The sequence below is a fragment of the Protopterus annectens genome, chromosome 10.part0 (assembly GCF_019279795.1).
Source record: "Protopterus annectens isolate FY-2018-M chromosome 10.part0, PAN1.0, whole genome shotgun sequence".
NCBI lineage: Eukaryota > Metazoa > Chordata > Ceratodontiformes > Protopteridae > Protopterus > Protopterus annectens.
In genome coordinates, this window is record NC_056744.1 from 569,731,084 (window position 1) to 569,749,982 (window position 18,899).

The 18,899-nt window shown below is 38.8% G+C and overlaps 1 protein-coding gene across 2 annotated transcripts in view; it reads right to left on the minus strand.

The window, feature by feature from the left end:
* ELOVL1 (ELOVL fatty acid elongase 1) overlaps nt 1-18,899 on the minus strand; it is a 1,026,911-nt gene that overhangs the window by 993,154 nt on the left and 14,858 nt on the right. The window contains exon 2 of one of the 2 annotated variants that reach the window (XM_044085410.1): nt 14,542-14,647. The exons of the other annotated variant lie outside the window; for it this stretch is intronic. The gene's annotated coding sequence lies outside the window, so the exon portion shown is untranslated. The remainder of the gene's footprint in view (nt 1-14,541; nt 14,648-18,899) is intronic. 2 annotated transcript variants of the gene reach the window in all.

Genomic DNA, 18,899 nt, shown 5'->3' on the forward strand with positions numbered 1-18,899 from the left:
TAAGACTACCTCAATAATATACAGGACATTAAAATAACTCCAGAACACAAAAGATTTTAGCACAATGTCTCAGGCAACAAAGGAGAAAGGGCTGTTGCCAATCTTAGGGAGCCTACAAGGAAAACAAGAGATCCTGTAGCAGTCTTAAAAACTTCAGAAATTTTATGAAAATCTACATAACAAAAATCAGAGAAATGCTGAAATAAAGAAAAAAGTACAAAATGAAAGGTTATGCAGGAATTAAATATGCCAAGGTTAGAGGTAGAGAAGGCTCATAGGAGAAGATGAGAAACATGGTGACGTATAGCCAATCTACAGGAACATCTCCTGGTATAGATGGCATTCTTGTGAAGTTTGGAGGCTAGGAGAAAGAACGGGATAAAGATCTGGAAAGTTTTGTTTAACAGTATTTTAAAAGGAGGAGGAGAAGCATCAACATCCTGGAAGAAAGCTGTAGTGGCTGTAAATAGCTAGATGGAAAAGACATGTTAGATCCACCTGCATATACACCCATTTAGATTCCAAACCATGAATTAAGTGTTGGTCTATAATGGCAAAAAGACTAGCATAGGTGATGCCAAAAATTGATTAAGATCAATATGGGTTTTTTGGTGGAAGGCAAACATTTGACAAGAACAACAAAACAATGATCCAGTAGAAAACTGGATGCAGGAAAAATGCCACTGTTGATGGTGGTCCTGATGCACAAAAAGCATCAGAGTAGGCTAGGATTTTAGGAGTACAGCAATGAAACCATTTGCAGTCTCTAGTAAGGGTGATTTAGGAGGGATCAGAGGCAAAAATTTAAGTGGGGGGGGTCCTCTCCAAGGTTTATTTGAGCTTAGGAACCAGGCAGGGGTATCCTCTTTCTGCTATGCCAGTGGTTCTAAACACAAAGATAAGGGACGTATAAATTCACATATAATTGGCATGGTAATCAAGAAAAGTTGGCTTTACTTACAAAAATTAGTTTCTACCTGATAAAAACAGAAAGGGACAGGTCTGCGTTTGGAAACGCACTCAAGACATTTTCGAGTCCTTTCAAGATACAAAATTAAGATGAAACAAAGGCAATCGCTATAAACTATGTAACCACACATGAATTGGTTCAGCAATACCCATATTTATGGGGACATGATAAAATGGAAGTACTTAGGAGTATGGGTTAAATCCACTATGGCAACTAAGCATATGTGGGGAGAGAATAAAAAATACAAAAACTGAGAAACTGGAAGCTCCGTTTTATGGACAGAAAGATAAATAAAGTGTTGAAAGTGTTATTCTGTTTAGTTTTATAAGCAGGACAGGTCATGCATATTTTAATCAACCAGAACAGAAGTTGTAGATGGCAGTTAAAGTGTTGCAGTATTTTATCTGAGGGAACAGTCAAGTGGGACAAAGTTGATCCTTCCAACAGAACAAGTTAGTTTGGGATTACCGGATCTGAATGGGGCATTTCAGAGCTACATAGCTTTCTGCTTGTGTTGTGTATAGGAGCCTTAACTAACAATTCAAAGGGGAAAGGGATGATGAAACTGGGAGGGGTTCTCAGGAAATATGGAGGGATTTCAACTTTGCACACAGATCCTCAAGGAGAACAATAACCATACAGATTTGTATTTATAAAGTAGCAGAAAGTACTAAGCTAACATGGGAATGGAGAAAAAGTTCTGCAGACAGGTGATGACTGCAGTTAGGGGTACAAAATAGGCAAGGGTGGCTGCTGGAATTTACTGGAGAAAACTGGCAAAGGAAACAAGGTACTGGGAGCAAATTAGAGGGAGAAAGGTAACAGAATGGAAACAGGCCAAGAATTCATTTGGACTGCAGACAAGAGTCTGCCTTCCCCATCAAGGACTTGTATCAGAGTATAGACAAAGATAGGGGGGATCCTAAGTGAAAGATCAGCACTGAGTTTAGTAGAATCTAGAACAGAAGCTGGCATTAAGGGATAATTAGTAAAGCATACAAAATATTGCATGATAACTATACAAATCAGAGGTTGTTAGAAAGGCCTGGAAGATAAACAATTCATAAATAAATGGGAGGATATATGTATTGCTTCAAAATAAGCAAAGTCTGGAAGAGTTTGCGCAAGTATTTTTATAACCCAACAGACTAGACTTCTTCCTCTGGTAGTTTGCAAATGCTGGAAGTGTAATGGGAGAAAAGGGTAAATGGGAACATCTTTTAGCAGTGTATGGAGTTGGCAGACTTTAAACTTTCTCTACAGGCTACTCAGAGAAATACTGGCTAAGAAAGTTGAAGTAACCAAGGAAATTATTTTTGAGCTGCGATACAGAAATGGAATAGTCTAGACATAGTAATGCCTAGCAGAGTTTAATTCTGGTGGCTGCAAAAAACATTTACTAGAAAGTGAAATATCCATATTAGAAGTAGTGAATATAGTAAGAGATTAAAACTGCAAGTGGAACCTGTAGAAAAGGGCAAGAGCAAATTACATAGAAAAATGGGAATACCGTTTTGGAGGAGGAACGAATTTTATGAGAAGGTAGGAATTGAACCATTTATGTAATGTTGGACTGACAGAATGGACAATATTGAAAACTGTAAGGAATATATAATGTTTGCAACTTAAAATGTTAATACTGTTTTTGTTTTCATGAATGTACAACTGCCCGTCATAAGTGAGAATTCAATAAAAATGAATAGTTTAAATAAAATGTATTTATTGGGCTGTACCTCTATCCTATCACAAATACAGCTGGATCAAGGTGAACTAGGGAGGACAGATACAAAAAGTCAGTTTGCTAAGATGGCTGTAAAATCTTATAGTCTGAAGTACTGAAGTTTGTGTACATAATTCCACCAACAGCATTTTCCCCTTTTACTGTGCAACTACCAAAAATCACTTTACTGTATTGAAGGGAACCCCCTGCACAAATTAGAGAAGTATGTGCCTGCAGTGGTGGTGCTGCGATAGCGTTGTCACCTCACAGCAAGACGTTGTCCTGTTCAATTCTCAGCTAGAGCGTCTTCTGTGTGTAGACATGTGTGAATGCCGTACCTTCGTTGAAGGTTGTGCGTCAGGGCTGGCAACTCTGCATGTAAAATTCTACTGCCAATCATTAGCAGACCAGAGTTCCGCTGTGGTGACTCCTAAACAGGAGTTCTGCTGTGGCAACCCCTAACCGGGAAAAGCCAAAAGACACAAACATGTGCCTTGCTTTAGGAAGCTATATTTGATCATCTCTTTCAGTATACCATCTGAGCCTGGAGTATTCCCCTTAGCCATCTTTTTACTCCACAGATCTGCTACAATTTCTCATTAGTAAATTCGCTCAGAATCACCAAATACTACTCGCTTCAACTTGGTCATCCCAAGTCTTGAAAGACTGGTTTCTCCTCCTCAGAAAGGAGGAAATTAAAGCCTCTCCTCTTAGTACACTTTTTTCAAAATTGCCCCTAAACATTTGCCTACTTTTTACTATCCAACCTGCATCAGCAGTCCTTCCTGTTTTTCACTATTGGAACCTGCAAGCCAAAGAATCAAATTGGTGAATTTAAATAGATTTGAATAAAGATTTATTCACTAAAATGTTTCACCTTAATAGTACAAAATTACCTTCTCCATCCCCTAGCTTTTGCCAAACTGATAAAGTCTTAGTAACTGCTTGCAAGATGTTGAAAGTCCCAGTTTTACCTTTAACCCTACCGATTACAAGTCTAACTATTCTGCTAATTCTCATTCAAAAAAGTCCCAATGCTTGTGCCAGTGGTGTAGAGGAAAAAAAACTGACTACAGACCAGGCAACCCAAGTTAGATTAAACTGCTTGACAGCACAGGCAGAATTTAAGCATGCTCATCCTGGGGTGGGCTGGGAGCAATAGTTCCCACCTAAATCATATTACTGCTCCAATAAAAGGGCTTCAGCTGGACAGCAGAAGTGTCATTATGTAAGCAACCAGTATCATTATGTAAGCAACCAGTAAAAGGAAAGATGTGGGCTTTGGCCACCCAAACCAGTTACAGTAGCCCTTGTCAGCACATGCATGCTTGCATGGACAAAGAAGCATTGGCAAAGATGGAAATGCCCATGTCACTGCTAGTGGCAGGGTTAAGACTATAAATGAAAAAATTCCCTCCTTACTGGAATGCCAGCAAGAGCACAAAGCACCCTCATGATAGCCTAAAAGAGGACCCATGCCCCTCAGACATATCACATCAATGGTAGGCTTGATAGTCAGATGAGAGGGAAAGCCTTTAAATAAATTTTTTTTTGAAAGTCTGAAAACTTTAATAGCTTTCTGGAAGGGAAGCTGAAACCGAACACAGATGTCTGCAACGTAATGCTCAGTACCAAGTGGGCAAGTGCTCTGATGACTTTACCCAGGTTATCAGCTACAAGTGGGAAATGTTCCTTCATGCATAAAAATCACATCTGCTATGGATGCAGTTCAATGTCTGGAGAAATAAGAGGTAAAGTCAGTCTTTACGCCACAGAACATGCTGGAAGGATAGCTTTGTACCACAGACAATACTTTCTTTGGTACAGTCTTTCACTCCACATAAAACAGAAGTACTTCTCTTACTCTGCTCAACTGAAAGTGAGTAAATGGATTAGTAACTCCCAATTCACCGCAGGTTTAGTACCGCCATCCCTTAAGGCTAGGTGAAAAATTTTAAAAGTCCCAATGTATCCTTGTTCATCCTCCTATTTTGCATACAGGCAGTTCCGAAAGGGCTCAGCTACTTTGGAAATGTAGGGCTGGACCTTCTTAAGATCTTCACAGAGAAATAGCTCACCAAGTACCGGTGAGCCTATGACTCTTGATGCACATCTACAACTCCCCATCATTTTTATCCAATGTTCCTGCTTTGTGAAGGATTTTTTGAATAAAACTTCTGGAGCCACTCAAACTTTAAAAAACGGGGGTTAGAATGCATCAGGCTCCTTCTGAAATGCAATGCATTCTATTAGGTAGGTATGCATTAATCCAGATAATGCATAGTACTTCCAAAAATCACCTTGCATGTTACATACCTACAGTCCTCCTCTAGCTTCTCATCAAGGAAGACTCTTGGGAGCCTCTTGATAAATACTCCCAACTGCTCCTCCCCTCAACAAATACTATGAAGCACAGAAACGATTTTCTAAACCAATTTCAATAAGCTTCCCAGGTTTCTAGTCATATAAATTTGGCTCTTGTATAGGTTGCAGTATAGCCTGTCAAATGCACATCTCAGGCAGACTACTGCTGTTACTCTAAAATCAAAAGGTTTAATTTGTCAGCTTCAGGAAGTATTAAACATTTGTTCACCTAGAGTTCTTTTGGGATGTAAAATATGCTTGCAAGCAAGTGAGGTTTGCTGGTTACGGTTAGAATAAAGGCTATGTAGTGGCACAGATTTAGTAGTGTGTGCACACAATCATGCATTCAAGTGTTTCTGGATCAGGGTTAGCAAAAACTCTCTCAAGCCGTGTGCATGACCATCTTTGGTAGTTACACTGTTGTGAAAGGGTTTTTGATAAGAGTAACATGTAAGGCTGTGGGCTATGGTTAACTCAGATGTGTTCTGCAGGGTTGGGGGCTGTACAACCTCTCACCTGCCAATCCTAACCCTGCCACTAACGAGAGCCTACCATATAGCTTACCAAAAACACCTTGCCTAACAGTCCCACTATTGAGATAATAGAACCACTTATCAAATTAATAAAATTAGCTTTTGTTGTGCTTTTAGACAAGCCATTTTATACCCAAATCACTCCATATATACAAGGCTGTTATTCAACTCAGTAACTGTATGTAAATCATTCATGGGTACAAATATACTTTAAATTTCTTAGACTTGCCTATACCCCTTGTTACACACTTGTTCAGCTATACCACTTCAAAATTTCATGACATGAGGTTTCTGATGTGCTATGCCATATTCCTTTAAAATGCATCTCCATTTTCATGATTTCATACCTAGTACAATGGAAAACTTTTCAAAGACACATCTCAGTTACTTTTCTTAACAAGGCATCTCCATATACAATTACAGCAAACTACAAGGAGCCAGTGGTGTGTGAAAGTTAAAAATGGATACTCTTATTTTTCAAATATTTACAAAAGCAGACAGACCCATGCATGTGGTCTGTACTACACAGATGCACTACTACAGAGCTGTTCAGATTTTATTCTTTTACCTTTCCCCATTTCACTAGGTGGTAACTGCATACTGTACCGTGTCAAACATGGTGAAGCAATTTAGCTATAACTAAACTAAACTGAGGCTATTCTTCAGGGATAATGTTTAAGGTGATAGTAGATTCTGCACAAAGGTCTTTGGAAAACTTATCCCCACCCCCTACCACTTGCATCCAAGCCTTCCATTTTGTTTGTGCAAGTACAATTCATTAGGTCATATATGCGGGTAAGTTACACTGACATGGTATGAGATAAACAGTCAGTCAAGACCTACTTGACAAATCCCTCTCCGACAAATCCTTCTCTTCAGGGGTTATCCAGAAGCAGTGGAGTGGTTATGACTGAGCCGCGGTGGTGCAGCGGTTAGCATTGTTGCTTCACAGCAAGAGGTTCTCCCGCTAGATTCTCAGCTAGAGCACCCTCTGTGTGGAGTCTGCATGTCCTCCCCTCAGTCGAGTGACATTAAAGACGCAGGTAGGTGAGTGTGAATGGGCATGCCTTCATTGAAGGTTGGGCTGGCAACTCGGCGCCGTAAAAATCCACTGCCAATCATGAGCGGACCAGAGTTCCGCTGTGGCGACCCCTAACCGGGAAAAGCCAGTTGTGACTACCTCAGTAATGCAGCTACAGAATAAGCTGCATGATAAAGCCCATTGGCATCTTATAGCCTAAACCATACAGTACAGAAGCAATTATCCAAATTGGGACCTACAGTAGCTTGGATAATCAAATAATTGAGCTGGATTAAAAAAACTTACAAAATCTTTTTTCTGCATGCAGGCAATATACCTTTCAACCATTCAGTGATTTCAGTATATGATAAAGGAATTTCTCTCACAGTTGGGCTACAAGCTCAAAAAACATGCACAAGCAAAGTATAACATTTACATATTCAGAATATGATTTTTCCTACCCAAAGTCTTTGAAAGGCTGCGTTCAGATAAAACATTTTGGATAATCAACTCTCCACTGTACTAATAACTAAACTAATGGTCTGCACACAGTATAAACCAAGTTAGCTTTGAGAGTTTACCTTATGCTGTTCACTGCACTGAATCCAACCACCATTTTAAAGCCACACTAAGACATATCAATGCAATTACTGCAACAGTACATACAAGTTTTAAATGTTATTTTACTGATCCGTAATGACTCTAGGAAAACAAAAGCAGTCACAAGGCCACATGCACAAACTGCAATTTTGCACATACTAAACAAGACAGTGGAACAAATTGTGATGTTCTTAAGACAGTGTAGAATTGTGGAGATAAATAAACTTGGCACTTGAAACAAACAGTACTACAGTAGAGAGTCGCTTATCCGAAACATCAATTATCTAAACCCAGTCTTCCAAAGTTTTCGGGTATAAAAATAAAGTCAAAGTCCAATTATGTAAACGTTATACATTATTAACTTGTGCACATTTTTTGAACTTTAAGCCTGCTTGTGTGTAAAAAAATATTCTTTATTGTTCACTGGACTTGTATTCCTGAGTGCAGAAAAAAAAATTAAGTTTTTTTATCCAGTTTAATGTAAGTTTGATTAGTTTGGATAATCAACTCGCTACTGTACTGAGAAGCACGTAACAAACATGAGAAAGGAAAAATTTTTGTTTGGGACCACAGAAGGGTTAGGATAGCTTACAAGCCGCCTCCTAATGCAGGTTAAGATCAAGCAAAGGCACCATAGGAATTCACTGGATAATCCACCGCTAATAAAACTAGTATTCAAGTCTACTAGGCCACTCGTTTATAGGCACAACTTTACCCAGAAATGCCCATGAACAGCATTAACAGTCTGAAATACATACATAGTTTACACACAGTGTATCGGCCTTTAATCAGTTCCCTAAAGATCTACATAATCTAGTGCCTACTCATCTTCTGATGAGCTCCCCATGGTTCCCTAAAGATCTACATAATCTAGTGCCTACTCATCTTCTGATGAGCTCCCCATGGTTCTAATAATGACCCTTGATATTACAAGCTAACCCTCTCTCCACTGTAGCCAAAACTAATTTTCAAGAGGGTCATGTAGTCAACTGTTTTACAACTGCACACCAACCCATAATGGTACTCGACAAATTAAAACTACTACTGGAACCAAAGAAATACATGCTTTGGTCCAACAATTCCGTTTCAACAGGGCCATTCAAAACTCATCTCAGCTTTTCCCCATTCTCAAACAATTTACTTCCTTCCCTTTCAGCCTACCCTCACAGCAGTTATGTCCACATTCATTCCACTTCAAAAATCAATATCAAATGTAAGATTCTGCTGAAGAAGCTACCCTCTGTAATCCATCCTCATTGGGCATGATGGCCCGACTGTACCCCTGATGATCCATGGTCAATTAACAGGATAGGATGGATACAGTAATGGAGGATGGCATTGTGTGATCAATGGCTTGCCCATCCTAGCAGAAGGCAGGCAGCTTGTTTAGCTACACTGACGACACCCGTGTGCTGTAGCATAAGCAGTCTTGCACAGCTTAAGTGATGTGCCACTGTATTGGAGGTCGCTCATGCCTTGAGATGCCCCTATGCATGCAATTCCTAAGGCAGCTATATAGACAGAGACTGCAGGATCTTCAAACTGATCCCCACCCAAACATCCAACTCTTCCAATCCTGGCAGGGGTGGCATCTAGAAGGTCTTGTCCTAGCAGAGGCCAAATACTACATAGGGTGTATTTATCTTTGCAACAGACTGACTACAGACTCCCTGTAAATATTAATAGGATGAATTAAGTACAAAGCATTCCAAAATGTTGAGTGAAAAGCAATTTGTTTTTCATGAAAAGCTTTATCCCCCCCAACCCCTTCACATGCTACAGTATTTACTGGAAACTACACCGTCTTGCATTACATTAACTGCACAGGATATACGAGAGTCAACAGAAATGCAACAAAGCTCTTAAAAATAAATCTGGCTGCTCGGTTAGGAGGGTGGCCTAATGGTTAAGGTGTTTGCCTTACAAACACAAGGTGCAGGGTTTTGAGTCTCACAAGGGATAACTGACTAGGTTTAAAATGGCTCACAAGGGCAGTTAGCTTAGTATTAATCTATGAACCTAAATGTGCGCACAGATCTAAATCTCTCTTTCATCTCATAACACTGCTTACCTGCATAGTAATTTATATAGGTTTGTCTCATTATGACCAGTAATGTTAAAAAAAAAAAAAAAAAAACACACACACACACACACACACACACACACACACACATTACATGCACATAACGCAACACAGCTTCTGCATTAATTTTATTAGTGGCGAGTAAAAAGCAATCTCATCTTCACAAGTGACTCAGCGTGAACTAGTTTCTTCAAATAAAAATCAAAACTAGAGTAGTTGGGAGAATACCTTGTACAGTTTAATACAATTCTTATCAGCGTTTCAAGTTACTTCACGGATTGCATCCTTAGCTTTTAAAAACTACTGAACATGAGCACTGTTTTTTTGAGCTGAAAAGATTTGCATACGAAAGACCAAAGACTACTGTACAGAACTGCAAAAAGTCATAGGAGTTTTTATGTAAAAGCTTACAGAGCAGTTACATTATACTTAAAGGGACAATTCTGCCTTCTCTGGTTCCTACTTTTGTAGCAAGATGGACATGAAATCCTTCAAAGCAAATATTCTTTAAAAGAGCATGTGAGCTGAAAAATGCATTTAATGAATGTAGACATAGCAACACCATGCTGGAACAAGGATACAACTGTTGTTTTGTGCATGTTCTTATCATACAAGTCACATGACAGACTGAAATTTAGACTGGAAAAATTTCATGCTAAAAATATTAGAAAGAAGTTAACGGTTAAATATTTCAGAGGTTGGCTGCATCAGGATTTCCAAAATTAACCAAAAATGGACAGTTGTGGAACAGTAAGAAGGCAATTATTTGAAGCTTTTTTTACAAACTTTAGGACCACATAGTATGTGTGTGCATGCATGAGAGACAGAGCTGTTTTGCTTAAACGGGTGTAGCCATCTCATTGTTTCTTACTCAACATCTCCTATGCACTTTCAGATACTGTTTGTAGGCACCTACAGTGAATTACTCACTTCAAAACAAGAGAGAGGCCAGTAAGGTTGCAGTCAGGAGTTTCCACCCCAGCTACTTTACAAGGAAGGCTTTGTAGGCAACATGTTAAAAGTGGTTCTAAACACTGCAAGTGATGTGTTACCTCCACTATCCATATTTGGCATGTGCAGCTTCTGCCCGATGAATTCAGGCATGTCTGCCCACAGCACTGCATGACAATAGTCCCTCAAGTGTGCCATGATTACCACTAACTAGCAAGGTTACTACCTGCACACAAGCTCTCCAGTGGATGGCTGTCTGCAAAGTGCTCTAAGAGAATGCAAGCCTTTTCAATGTGTGTGAAGTGAGCAAGGATGTTCCTTGGCTTTCAGTCAGCATTGTGCACACAGACATGCAGGGCCAGATTTTGCATATATGCTCCCCCCTTTCAGCCCTCTCCTGTTGAGAGCACAATAATCAGAATACTTAACACGGGCTCAGTGGGTTGCATTCCACTTAATACCAGCTTACCGAGTGCTGCCATATAACTTAACTCAAAAAAGTCTCCCATCAGTGGCTCATACTTCACATATAAGCTATTAAGCACTGCCAGACACTTGAGCAGTAAATTTACAATTTCAGCTATTTACTGCTACTGCAGGATGGTTTCAGCTTTCAGTATCCTGCTCTGCAGTGTACTCCATTTACATTAAATGATCAAGAATGTGGCTTTGACTACAGGACACTACTTTCACAGCAGAGAGAATTGTGCTTTTGCTCTCACTTGTGAATACAACTGGTGTAGAGAGTTGGTCTAGAGATCCCAGTGGATCATAAGAGAGTGGAGAGGAAGGAGGGCAAGAAGCGATTTAAGGCAATTCTTCCAAAGAACAAGTTGGTTTAGGATTATAGAACTTATGTGATGCTTTAGAACTATCCAATTAAGGCTCCCATGCACAACAAAACAAAAGTTTGTGAATCAAAGTGGAAAAGAATGACGATTTAATGGGGGTGGGGCGCAGAAATAGGGTACAAACCAAGCCAGCACATGAATGAATTAAGGAGATACACCAATAGGAATGACTGCAAGCAGGGTATACAAAAATAGGCAAGAGGAAGCTCGAGAGCAAATAGAGGTAGATGCAAGCCTGGGATGAAGCAAAGCAGAAATTCGAACTAAGGTTAGAGGTTGCCCTCAGCCTTCCCTACCACAGACTGACAAAGATAGTGGAGAGCTAAACAAACAGTTTTAGACTCCATTTAAAAATTCTTCTAGAACAGAAGTTGCTGTTAAAAAGGGATAAGTAGAGCATATAAATACTGTACGATAAATAATCGGATGTCAGAATATAGAGTTTTCAGAAACTCGAAGTTCATATGCTCATGACCATAGTTTGAGTTTCTGAAAACTAGAACAAAACCAAAATCTGTTTTTTTTCCAAGGAGCAAGCCCCCCCCACACACACAAACACACACTATATACCAATTCCGGGATCACTCTACAGTGGGGAAAAGGGTAAATTCCCCTAACCCCAATAAATTCCCCTAACCCCAATGTACCACAAGTTTCCAAAACATCCATCATCTGACAAACCCCACACACACAAAGATATGGGGACATTTGTTTAGCTCCCAAGTACACAAAGTCCAGAATGTTTAGGACTATTGCTAGAAGTGTTCATAGGCATTTCCATACCCCAAGCAGACCTTGGAGAATATTTCCTCAGGCAGAGAAAAAATGCTGGGAGGTGTGATGGGACAGACAATCGTTAATGCAACAAGCAGATTAGTTTATAAATTCCCTGCAGGGTACTCCGTCAGAAATATTGGAGGAGTAAACAGCTGTAAAAGAAAAATGTTTTTTTTTTGAGCTGGTACAGAAGATCTGAATTGCCCAGGCATGTTAAAGCCTTACTAAACATAATGCTATTGACTACCAAAGCATTACATTATTTCGATTTTAAATTTCTATTTCCTGGTAAAAGTATAACTGAAGTACTGAACACTGTAAAGAAGACTAAATGAATTGGAGGCAGATCTTTACAAGAGAGGATGTACAAACTACATATTAAATGGAATTTGTGCGAACAGTACCTACATCAGAAAGAAAGGGGAGACTAGATTCAGAAGACAGGAACTGAGCAGTGTAACAGAGTGAATAATTGTTAAAAAGAAAACCTTTATAATTCATAAAAAATGAAAATGAATATGCCATTGTCTACAATGCAAGAATTTAATTAAAATCAGTTAAAAAAAAAAAAAAAAAATGAAGGTTTTCTACTAGGAACTACTTCTAGGTTTGCACAAAAGAATTGAACTGTTGCTATAGTGTTTACATTGTTAAGCAAGCTATACAGACCAGTCTTTTGTGGTTGTTACTTTATATGCATTAACTTTCAGAAAAGACTCGACAAATTAAATTGAAGAGAGGGCCAATTAAGCTGTTTAGTAGCACTTTGATTTTGAACATACCTCTCAACTTCAGAGCAAGAAATCTGGACAAAGCCATACATAAAAGTGGGACAAAGGCCCAAAACTAGAGACACTAAATATGCCCTTACAAAATTTAGAAAGTTGATAGCACAGGTTGTGCATTAACATGAATTTTCTGAAGGGTATGAAGTCTGAAAAGCAGGTGTCCATTACATTTTCTAAACTTCAATCTTTAAATGATTTTCTTACCAATTTGCCAGAAAAACAACTTTAATGTTGACCAAAAATATGAGGCAAAAATCTGGACATTGTGTGAAAATCTGTACAGTTGATAGGTATGAGTTTGAAGGCAACTGTTTTACGGTCAATAGTATAAATGCTCAAATACAGGGACTATTTGACATTGAGACTGGTCTTGTTGGCTGTCGACATTGAGACTGGTCTTGTTGCTTGCTTACCACATTGATCTTGTCCTAAATGTTTGAAAACAGTGTTTATTTGCATCACACCTCTCCAGATTTTCAGCTCATATTTTTGGTCTCTTCCTTAAAATGTGTGGCTTTCTAGCAAAATACTGGGATAATCCAAGGATTGAAGTGACTAAATGACGAAATACATTTGTATTTCAGACTTCAAATCCTTCACCCCCCCCCCCATTTTATTGGGCTTTACCCAGATTTCTTATGCAAATTATACCCATCAACCTCTTAGTGTATCGTTTGACCTAGTGACATTGAAGTTTCCCCAAGGTCACTATTTTTAAAAAATCCCAAGGAGAATGTTATGAAAGACTGTGCAAGACATGGACTATGGAGGAGGCCGATATATATAAAACAGACTTGTGTAATTTGGAGTGGGTATCCCTTTAATTCCCTCCAGCAAAGCCGTTTTGAGTTGAGTACTTTTAATTCACAGTGGTTGTGGCTTGAGCCTTTGGGGAAACAAAATGAAGTTATAACCTTACAGTTCAAATACTCATCTCTCTGTAAACTCTTACTAGAAAACTGAATGGCAAACTAATTAGTGGCATTCAGTTTGAGGTTTTAAACTGATTTTATAAGCCAAAATAATGGCAGTGAATATTAATCCTGTAATACTATATAAATAGCTTATAATCTCAGTAACCATTCAAGCAAGACACATATTGCCAGCAAGTTTTTTTTAAATACAACTCATATGAGGCTATGCAGTTCTGTTAGCTGAACGTTGAGATATTTAGAAAATGTGAGTTACTACAATACAAAATAAACATTACACAAATGTTCAGTCTCTATAGATGCATTAAACAGAGGTCAAACATCACTACAATTGTGTCTGCAGTCATGTATGCTTTAAGAAGAAATATTCTGATACTTTAGCATGATTTTGGAATTAATGCAGATATGAACAAGCAATATCTGACGTCTTGATGCATCAGTAGGAAATAACTGCTTAAACCTTGGAGGAGCACTCTTGCTATAATGTGCCATTGTGAAGATAGGCACTTCTCAGCGTTACTGTCTGCTTCCCAAAATGGTGCCACTTCCTGATGTGGTCATATCTGAGATGAAGGAGAATTACATTACGACCAATTTACAATTCAGTTTTTCACGAATGAAAAAAACACTGTCAAAGTGTAGTACTAATTGGTGTAAGTTTCCAAAACACTTGGTTATAAAAGGAATGTGCATGTGAATGTTCCATTTAGTGCAGGTGTACCCCAAAATGAAATAGTAAAAATAGTACTGGAAACACAGAAATTAAGTCAAAGTATTTCCCTCCCACGGAGGGACACAGGAAAGTGTTAGCTACTCAATTGTCCAGTCAAACGTTATTGCCATTATGATGATTTTACCATTACAAGAAATGTGGCTAAAGAGCAAGCAAGACTTCTGAAAGAAGACAGCTTTTCAAGAGGTCTTTGTTTTCCAATGAACTTTATTACTTACAGTTATGATGTCTCAGCTTCTTTGTAGGCGTTTGATGGGTTGGTGTAGATATTGTCTTTGAGTAGTACATATTGCTGGCAGTCGTTTACTGTGGATGGTTTAGTGTCTGTAATTTTAAACAGACAACAGTGAACAGGTGCACTCACACAATAGCTCATGTTAGTGCTATTCCCAGTGTTAAATATGTGAAGTTTGTAACAGTGTGCAGTCAAAGACAGCAAGGCGTTTACTACCGGTGAATGGCTGATTTTACTGTGTGGAAATAAACTAAAAGCTACTGGGCAAGGACAGAGAAGCCAACTACCAAGGGCAAGGGACTTTAGTCTAAATCAAGGAGGAATTAAAAAAAAAAAGAAGTCTTCACATTATCATACTCTGGATTCAAAATAGGTGTGTTTGTTCTACAAGATACTTTTGTTCTAGGTTACATTACTCTTGTGGTTGTGAAAAAGAGATGATCTTCTACTGAAGCAGTGTTGATATACTGTCTCAGATGTTAATGTTGAGGAAGGTGAATGGAATTAGACAAACAGCAAGAAGAGACTTGAGTTTTCCTGCAATAACAGACAGACCCAGATGGCATTTCATGCAAGTTTTCCTGTAAGCAGGTGGTTGATGTTGCTACAACTTTAGCTTTGATATCATCTCAGACCAACATTTGGTTGATCTTTGCTCACCTTCTCTTCGGATGGCAGCATATTTCCTTACCCCTCCCCCATGTGTTTAAAACAAATTATATCTTTAAATTCTGTTTGAAAATATAATAGTGAGTTTCTATAAAATATTCCCAGAATTCTACCCCTCAGCCTTCTAGTTTTTGCAGGTGGTCTGGATTTTTTTGAAACATTTTTTGGGTCTGTTCCTCATAAAATGTGTTTAAACAAATCATTGCAGACTGAAGTCACTGAACAAACATTTGCACCACAGATTTCATATCCTTTAGAAAATGCATGCTAAAGCAAAATCCACAATCAGTCTAAAATTTAACAGCAATACTTAAAGCAGTCCCTGATTGTTTTGGCAATTTGTCCCCACATTTCTGGCTTTGCCCATACTTTGTGCTAATCCTAAACATTACTTAAAATCAGACAGCTGCACTGAAGAGTATTAAGCTTAAAATTCTATGTGCTCTTCCAAAAGGATGCCATTTTCATTACCTACAGATACATAGAGAAGGGTGCAACATCTCTGCTTGAAAAGACTTGTACAGATTCAGACTTTCAGTGCTTGGTCAAGATGTTAACGGCACTCCTGTTTTACTACTTACTGAAGTTATTGCAGCATTCCTAAAATTAAAAGGATTCTTTTCTAGCTTTTTGCATTACTTTAAAGAAACCTGTGTATGTGGTTACTTAAAAGCATTCTGTACTAGAACTTCAAAAAGTCAAGAAACCTTGAGTGCTAGCCTTGGCTATACAGCCCTTAAGGTTAGTTCTCACCACAAGTGTCTGTCACCTGCAGCCAATGTTGATGCATCAGGGAGGGAGGGAGCAGCATGTTGAAGTGAAGTCCTAATGGTGGCGGTCTGGTAGTATTTACATGAGGTCAGGTTGGTAAGAGCTGAATTTTAAGAGGAAGGGATGGTACTGAGGACAGTTACCCATTACTAGTGTTACAAAGCTGTAGCATGGAAGAGAAACGGGTCCGCTTATCAAACTAAAACCTTAGAAGGTTGTATGCATCTTGTAAGGGAAGGTGTGTGTTAGGAACTGTGTTAAGTTGTCAGCTATGGTCCGTGCATGAATACTTAAAAAGCAGGAGTGGGTTATGTATAGTTGCCTTGCTTATAACTATTCCTGCCTCTGAATACAATCAAGTACACCTACCTGCACTGTAGGCAAAAGGGTGTTCTATCAGCAGAGAGCTTTGTCAAAGATATAAAATGCAAAACAGTGTAAACTGTTTTGTTTAGATTCCTTACAAAATCATTTTGGTTTAAAAGTATGAGATGTACAAGCATGGATGAAATATTAAATGATGTTGGGTAGCACAGGTGACTTGGGTAAAATATTAGGTACAATATGGAGGATGCAAAGTAGTGGCAAACTGAAGTAAATAAGAGGCAGTTTAAGGAGCACGAGGAAAAAAAAAAAAACAAACAGGTTTGTACTAGAAGTGACCGTGTCAAAGATATGCAATATGATCTGCTGGGAGAAGACTGTAGTTGGTTACCTAGAAAGGTAATATGAAGACATTGCATAATGAAGCAAAGCAGCTCATAATGCAACCAAGTATAGAGCACATCTCATCCCCAAAAGAAAAAACACAAAACATGGGAATTTGAAATGGCTTACACAGAACCAGGCACAGAGAGATGAAAATTTTAAGGCATCTAGGGTACTTTTATTAAAAAAGTCTTAAGGTAATTGGCTATTTAAAGCATTGTTGCAATTAGCAAACCTGATAACAGCCTTTGCCACTTAAGTGACCTTTTGCTAGATGAACCAGGTGTTTAAAAGTAGTTCCCTCCATATGCCAATGCTACATCATTCAATTAGGCTATTAATTGTGAGCACTTTTACAGGCTGCAAAGGATAAGGCCTCATTCCCACCAAACAGCTGCAGTCACCAGATGCAGCAACAGGGATTTAAAGTCCTGTTCTTAAGGGTTTACTCTTGACACTGGCCTTCTCAGCTATGGTACCTTGTTTTCTCAGTAGCCTTGGAGGATCACGCTAAGGATGTCATAACTTTGCTGTTGGGGAAACTCCTACCACGAAAAGAGAAGACCTACAGACAGAGCTTCCTGTTGGCAAAAATCAGGAGCATTTACTAATGGTGTTGTAGTGCTGCAAGTTGCCCTTGCATTTACAAGCACTTACGGCAATGCACCTCTGTAAGCATCATCTCCTTACCTGAAGTAGAACAATTATTAATAATGTGACATTGGTGGCCAACATACTTACTGGTTTGCACATATCTCTGGGCCTCCACCAGGTGGAGGACCTCCTTACATTCTGGATAAGTTTCACTTCGACTTTTTCCCCACCCAGACAGCTTTTCTACTGTTCAGACTGCTACTAAAACCCACATCATCTTGGAAGCAGTCATGTTTCTATCCCTGTGTGTGTCACAGGACTGGCTCATTACTTGACTGCTCTAGTCCTATTTTGTATCGATGCTCAGCTATGTTGCTTTTCATCTCTGTACACAGCTGTGCATTACATATTTATCTACACTCTATCAAGATGTTTTCCAAGCACTGCCACTACTGTGCTTGACTAAGTAGTAATTTACTACTGTTTGCATTATTTTACTACAATTCCATTTTAATTTATGGAATTCCATATACTCCACCTCCATACTTTTGGCACCATTACTTGTAATCTGGAGTGGTTCTCCCTGGGTGAAAGGGCTTTCATTGTAAGATGAGCTATACCAAGCTGGGCCTCCCACTCAAATAAAACCTATGTACCCCCCCCCCCCCATGTACAACATATGCATTTTAAATCTCAGCTTCAGCCTTCTACCTAGTTTCCATTGTACAATCCCAAGCCTACTCACCTCTACAGTAGCAAGTCTAAGTAATTTAGTACCACCAATAGCAAATTAGTGAATGTCGAACATTAATCTTGAGCCCCTGAGTAACTGTGTAAAACAGCAAAGTTCTTCAGATTGTGCATCTGTAGCTCTGTTCCAAGTAACTTAGAAAGGGTACGTAGGATCAGCTCATCAACCCTTTAAAGTAAATACGGTAAAATGAAAAGCAAAATATTCTGAAGTCTTACTGCACAAAGCACATCATGCAATATTAGCATGGACATCCTGTTCCTAAAACAATTCACAACAAAGACTCCTTTGCCACAACTACAGTCCATCACGGCTCTTGCAGTTAGAATATACAGTTCTGATACCACAATAAATCAATCATTTCAAAACTTTTCCCACCTTTAATGTGACCTGTAACCTGTACAATTCAATTGAAAAGCAAACAAATCTGTTAGGGGAAGAAATATAATAAAAATGTACAATAAACTAGTTGCATAAGTGTTCACACCCTTAAAATACTTGAAGCACCTTTTGATTTAATTACAGCATTCAGTCTTGGGTACACACCCGCTATCAATTAAAGAAAGAGACTCTGATTAACCCCAAATAAAGTTCAGCTATCCTAGTAGGATTTTCCTAACAATAACTGCTATAACAAAAGCCATAGTTTGCAGAGAGCTTACAAAGCATCGAAGGGATCTCATTGTTGAAAGGCAGTCAAGAGAAGGGTAAAAAAAAAAAAAAAAACACCATGCCACACAGTGAAGACGGTCATCAAAAAAGTGGAGAAAATATGGGACAATAGTGACATTGCAAAGGTTCATACTAGGCTATCTGCCCTGGGGCAATTGTAAGCCTAGCCCGATTCT